Below are 6,000 nucleotides of genomic sequence, written 5' to 3' on the forward strand. Positions count from 1 at the left end.
AATAAAATTCCAGTTACAAGAAGAATTTTAACTTTGTGTTTAAGAAATACTTGAGTTCCAAAGGCTCCAAGATATTTTCTAAAATCCAACTAGAAGTTATTTAGGTAAACACCAAGTTCCTTCTATGTCTGTCTTATCACAATAGTAAATATATCTCTGGGCATATGCCTTTGTTTAAAATGTCTCCAGTTACTGAGTTGCTGATATAAAACTTCTGTTCAAGTTGTTGCAGTGAACTTTTTAAACGACAAGGGCAACATGATACTTATACCAACTAAAAAATAAAAGAAAAAGGAATGATTTACTCATAATATTCAAATTTAAATAATCTGCATGTGTAAAATGCTATTCTAAAAATTGTCATTCTATCCAGCTTCATTTTGAACAATTTGCATAACTTCTTAACAGCAGTGAAAGTAAAATGTAAAAAATTCAAAATCACATTTTGTAAGAGATAAAAAGTAATTATTGCTGTGTTTCTGGATCTTCAAAAGTAAGCTTATCTGAAGACTGACTCCACTTCTGTTTTCATGGTAAAGTGATAAGAAAACAAACCCAACATTTGTCAGAAGACATTTTCACATTGCTAATAGAAGATCTATTGGAGCAGAAAAATCTCTTGTTCTTTTCTTAGTTCATTCATTCTTCCTCCAGGTTTCAGCTTCTTGAGATAGCAGTTTTATGCCTTCCTGATGATGGAGATTTTCATTTGCTAGGGTTTGAGTGTTTGTCCCCTTCAAAACTCATGTTGAAATTTAATTGCCATTGTGTCAGTGTTATGAAGTGAGATGCTTTGGAGGTGATTAGGCCATGAGAGCTCCATCCTCATGGGTGAGATTGGGACCATTATAAAGGGTGAGATTGCGACTCTTTCCCTCTCTCCCTTGCTCTCTTGCCTTCTACCATATGAGGATGTGGCAGGCAGGCCCTTACTAGATGCCAGCACCTTGATATTGGACTTCCCAATTTCCAGAACTGTGAGAAATAAATTTCTGTTCATTATAAATTACCCATTCCCTGGTATTCTGTTATAGTTTATAGCAGCACAAAACACACTAAGACATATTCAAACACACTTTTATGGACACTGTATTAGTCAGGGTTCTCCAGAGAAACAGAACCAATAGAATTTATGTAGTTACATAAAAAGAGGTTTATTGTGAAAGATTGGCATTTGTGATTATAAAGGCTGAGAAGTCCCAAGATCTTCTATCTGGAAGCTGGAAGCCCAGGAAGGCCAGTGGAATAGTTTCAATCAAACCCCAAAGACCTGAACACCAGGGAGCCAATGGTGTAAGTCCTGGCCTGACTCTGAAGATCTAAGAACTGAGGAGAGGGAGTGGGTAATATCTAAAGGTGGGAGAAGAGGGATGGCCCAGCTTAACCAGCGAACACAGTTTTCCTTCCTCTGTCTTTTTGTTTTATGTAAGACTTCAGCAGATTGGATGATGCCCACCCATATTGGTAAGGGTGATTTTCTTTCCCCAGTCCATCTATTTGAATGCTAATATCTTCTGGAAACACTCTCACTGACATACCCAGAAATAATGCTTTACCAGCTATCTGGATGTCCCTTAGCTCAGTCAAGCTGACACATAAAATTAACCATCAAAACTACCTGAAGCTACTCTTCATCCTTCTAACATATCTGTAAGGCTGATATGTTACCACTTGAAATGGGATTTTGATAAAATTCCTAAAATCTGGAGTAAATCCACTTGTAATGTTGTCTATTAGTTCAGCCATCATTGTCATGCTGGGCTTTCTATACTAGCATAAGTGCTGATTGTTAAATTTTCAGAAATTGTGTAAATTTCCATGAATCTTTCTCTCTTTTTGTTTTAGGAGTTAATTCTGAGGTTATCAGGGCAGGGAGAAAGCTACTAACTAGTCCTTTTTGGTTAAACATGGTGGTATCCGTGGACCAGCTACTTTTTTCAGCCAGTGAGCAGAGGATCAGAGCAGAAATTGAGAGAGCTCTGGGAGTGAATGTGTGTGCAATGAACTGTAGAAGCTATTAACTGACAGTCGGCTACAGTGGCCCTCTTCAGTAAAACACCCACACACTCCAAACTTCCAAAGTTCACGCTACAGGAAGCAAAACTGGGAGGAAAGAAGGGGTTAATGGATGATGCAGTATAACATCTGCAATTAGAGTATAATAATTACCATTATCCCTATGATGTTGGCCTCGATGGGATCTGTTTCATCATTTAAATATTATTACCTAAGTGTGAGCAAAATCTCTTGATTCAATAACGCTCACAGCTGAAAAGGAAGAACAGGTTCAAAAAGAAACTATAGGAAATTAGTGAGGAAAAAGAGAAACATATAGAGTGCCATAAAACTGAATAATTGGGCTAATTTTAAAAACGTGCTTGCTCTCCATGAACTTTTAAATGTGATCCCATTCCCCATGAATTTCCAGAAAGAAAAAGAAAATTTTACCTAAAATATGTCATTAACGATTTTCTAACCTGCTTTCTTAAGACTAGTCTTTGTATTTAACCCTTCACTTCTTGCAAGCCATTGTGGATAGTTGTGCCTCTCAGAGACCAAATTGGGCCAACTCTTCTCTGCCATTTAGCTAAAGCCCACTCTCCCAGGAAATGCTGCTGTTCTAAGACTCAAACCTTCCCTGTTAGGTGAGGTAACTGACATCAGAAATGGCCTCTCCCTTTAGGGCTGGCCCTCTATATACAGGTAGTGTAATTTTGTATTTTTTTCTTATTCACTGTGGTAGAGATTGCTGGTTGACTGCCAACATCTATTAACCCATTCCTCTAAATAATAGTATGTTTAGCAGGGCACACACCTGCATGGAAATAGAATAATATTTCCCAGCCTCTCTTAAAGGAAAATGTGGCCACTTTACTAAGTTCAGGTAATGTCATATAAGTAAGTGATGATGTATAGATGATTGCAGGAGCCTTCTTTAAGAGACAGCTGGTGTACCTCTTTTTCCTGTCCCTTCCTTTAATCCACAGCCTGGAGCATGGATTCTCAATTTTGAATCCTGAGGACAAGGACTGCTTGCCTGGCCAGTAGGGTGATAGGATTCTGTGGAACAGAGTTGCCATATTAGCCTATTTCTCTAGTAGGACTCACTTTTAGATTTTGTTTATAGAGATAAATTTTTGTTTGTATTATTTTTTAAAGCAAGTTATTTTGAGTTTTGCTTTTGCAGACAACTCTTTTATTGTATTTTCCTCCTTCCCCCCAAATTCTTATGTTGAAGCACTAACCTAAAGTACTTCAGAATGTGACTTTACTTGGAAATAGGGTCATTGCAGATATAATTATTAATACTTAAGATAAGGTCATTAAAGTGGTCTCTAATCCAATATCACTAGTGTTCTTATAAAAAGGGGAAGTTGGAGCACAAAGGCATAACACACACAGATACACGCACGGACACACATACACACAGAGTGTTCTGTGTAGATGAAGGCATGGATCCAGGTGATGCCTCTGTAAACAAAGAAATGCTAAATATTGCAAGCAAACCACCAGGACCTAGGTAAGAGGTCTGGAGAAGATTCTCTGTTACAGTCCTGAGAAGGAATCCAGCCTGCTGACATTTTGACAAGCCTCCAGTACTCTGAGACAATAAATGTCCGTTAACTCAGTTTCCGGTATTTTGCTATGGCAGCCCTAGCAAACCAATATGCAATCTCGGCCAATAAAGGCTAACTAGAATAACTTTAGCTTAATCTAGGGCAATATTCATACCACTCAGACAGCAGAAACTACATAAGCATATCCACGTGCCCATCTGAACTTCTATCATAATTTCTCAGCCTATCAATTTTAGCAGTGTGGCCAAATATCAGTTTCTCTGGAATGTCAAATAAGAGGATTTTGTTGTGGCTGTGTTATGAAAAGGCAGCCCTGTCATAGAGGAGAGTGTGAACCAAATCCAAATGTTGAGTTTATTTTACTCTCCAAATAGAATATTTTCGCCCCCGTGAAGCAACTGTAAGCATCTCATCCAAAGCATACTTACTATCCTTGAGTATTCTTGGTTGCTTATTGAATGAATAAGTGGACGAAGTGAATTTGACTGACACTAACCTTAGGGATTACCTCACAGCTTGCCAGTGGCAAGCTGAGTAAGTACTGAACCATAGTGTTTGAAGATAGGGCTCTAGAATCTTATGACTCTGAGTTCCAATTCTGTATTAGTCTGTTTTCATGCTGCAATAAAGATATACCCAAGACTGGACAATTTACAGAAGAAAGAGTTTTAATTGGACTTACAGTTCCACATTGTTGGGAAAGCCTCACAATCGTGGTGAAAGGCAAGGAGGAGCAAGTCATATCTTACATAGATGGCAACAGGTAAAGAGAGAGAATGAAAGCGAAGCAAAATGGGTTTCCCCTTATGAAACCATCAGATCTCGTGAGATTTATTCACTACCATGAGAACAGCATGGTGAAAACCACTCCCATGATTCAACTATCTCCCACGGGGTCCCTTCCACATCATGTAAGAATTCAAGATGAGACATGGGTGGGAACACAGCCAAACCATGTGACTTCCCTTCGTAGTTGCTTGGTTTGGAAGAGTTATGTAATCTTTTTGAGCTTCAATTTCCTCATCTATAATATAGGAAGATACTAGTTACTCTCTTATAGGGTAGTTATGATTTACTTATGTGGAATGCTTCAAATGGTCCATGCCATGATGTACTGCAGTTGGTTTGTACTGGCTCACCATGACTGATAGTATAGGTTTTTTCTGATTCCTATCCTCATATCCAATGCCATCATATTGGTAGCTTGGAATTAATTGGCCGTGGTGAGAATACTTATGCCACAGAAATTGGCAAACACTATATATCAGGGCCAGCTTGCCAGTACACCATCAGTTAGATGACATCAATAAGTTCTGTATAAATCTTAACATTATTATTATTACCCAGTAGGTACTCCTGCTGCCTTATGGCTTTGAAAAGGCATTCTGCTAGTTAAATAAATAATTTGGAATTAAAATAACACTGATGGGACTCCTTTAGCAATTTCTTACCTCTTGGGAATCAGTGCCTACATTTACGATCTATAAATCTTAATCCTTAATTTACTCAGATTGATTTTTCATTCCATGAAAGTAGGGGCTTTTCTCACTGCTGTAGCCCCCACAAATGGCACAGGCCTATAACAGAGTAGGCACTCAATTATTTGTTAAGTGAATTTAAAAAATGAATTAAAGTATCCCAAATGCTTGCATTTTCAAGAGGTTTTGACATCTATTTCCTTTTCTTCTCCAAGCTACCCTTTGAGATGGATAGGTCCTGTTTTATCACCATTGCATAGATGAAGAAACTGCAATGCAAAGAAGTGTTTCGTGATTTGCTTCCTTTTATCATGTATGTCCATTACACCACTGTTTCCCAAAATGTGTTTCATAAATCATAAATCCTGAAGGATGTTAGTAGTTATTATGTGCCAGGGGACCCACTGATATATGTTTTGAAAATAGTGAAGTAAAAAAAAAAATTGGTTTACTTACTATAAGCTTTATCAGAGCCACCCTCAGAGTGGGGACAGAGATCCTACATTTCTTTTTTGTTTTTGAGACAAGGTCTCACTCTGTTGCCCAGGCTGAGCTTCAGTGGCATGATCAGAGCTCACTGGATCCTCAACCTCCTTGGCCCAGAGGGTCATCCCACCTCAGCCTCCCAGGTAGCTGGGACTACAGGCAGATGCCACGACACCTAGCAAACTTTTCTACTTTTTGTGGAGACGGGGGTCTTGCTGTGTTGCCCAGTCTGGTCTTGAACTCCTGAACTCAAGACATTCACCCGCCTTTGCCTCCCAAAGCTCTGGGATTACAGGCGTGAAGCACCATTCCTGGCCAGAGATCTTGCATGTCTAGCAGGCTCTCAGAGGGTGCCCATGCTGCCAGTTCACAGGCCGCAACTTGAATAGCAAGGCACTAGAACATACACGAGTCAAGAAGAAATCGCATCTTGAAAGAGCAAATGAGAACACTAAATC

Source organism: Sapajus apella, unplaced genomic scaffold (genome assembly GCF_009761245.1).
Source record: "Sapajus apella isolate SASKATOON/1434 unplaced genomic scaffold, GSC_monkey_1.0 scaffold35, whole genome shotgun sequence".
In the NCBI taxonomy this organism is placed as follows: Eukaryota; Metazoa; Chordata; class Mammalia; order Primates; family Cebidae; genus Sapajus; species Sapajus apella.